Source organism: Myotis davidii, unplaced genomic scaffold (assembly GCF_000327345.1).
Source record: "Myotis davidii unplaced genomic scaffold, ASM32734v1 scaffold43, whole genome shotgun sequence".
Classification (NCBI taxonomy): Eukaryota; Metazoa; Chordata; class Mammalia; order Chiroptera; family Vespertilionidae; genus Myotis; species Myotis davidii.
In genome coordinates this window covers 2,212,247-2,212,953 of record NW_006294590.1, presented here as the reverse complement: position 1 = coordinate 2,212,953, position 707 = coordinate 2,212,247, and positions in this window count along the sequence as shown.

Sequence of the window (707 nt, the reverse complement as noted above, 5' to 3'; positions counted from 1 at the left end):
GAGGGTCTGAGGTCACCGTGGGTTTGGGCAGGGGCATAGCTGACCTGTTGGTAGTTCGTGTGTGTCGGGAGCATGCTCAGAGCCGAATCGCATTCACTTCTCACAACCTCTGGTTAAAACTGCGATTCCCGTTTCCCACGGGGAGCCGAGGCCCAGAGAAGTTAAGGAACTTGCTGGAGGTCACGGAGCCCAAAGGTCTGGGGCAGGCCGTGCGGGGTTGCCATGTCCCAGTGCAGACCCCCCTCATATTGGGTTTCTTCTCTCCCCCTTCACCCCGTGGTCACAGCTGGTGTGTTAGGATTGCAGTCCCATTCTACAGACAGGGAAACCGAGGCCCAGGCCCTTCCACGGAATCCTGGTCTCCCAATCTGAGGGGCTGGGGGCTGGGTTCCAGGCAGAGTCCCCTCCTAACGCCCTGCCCCACCCCCTTCCTGTCCCTGCCCCTCCCAGAGCCTGGGCCTCGGCAGCCCCTTCTGGAGACGGCTCCCCGAGCACATCCCCGCAGGCTGCTCAGGTGCGTGCGTTGGGACAGCGTCGCTGCCACTGGCAGAAACCCAGCTCACACTGAGGCGTCGAGGAAGGGAACTGATGGGCGCCTTACACTGGGACATCCCAGGGCACGCTGACGTCAGGTGAGGCTGGATCAGGTCGCTCCATCTCAGCGTGGGCTGCATTCTCGGGCAAGATTCCTCCAAAAAGCAGCAAAG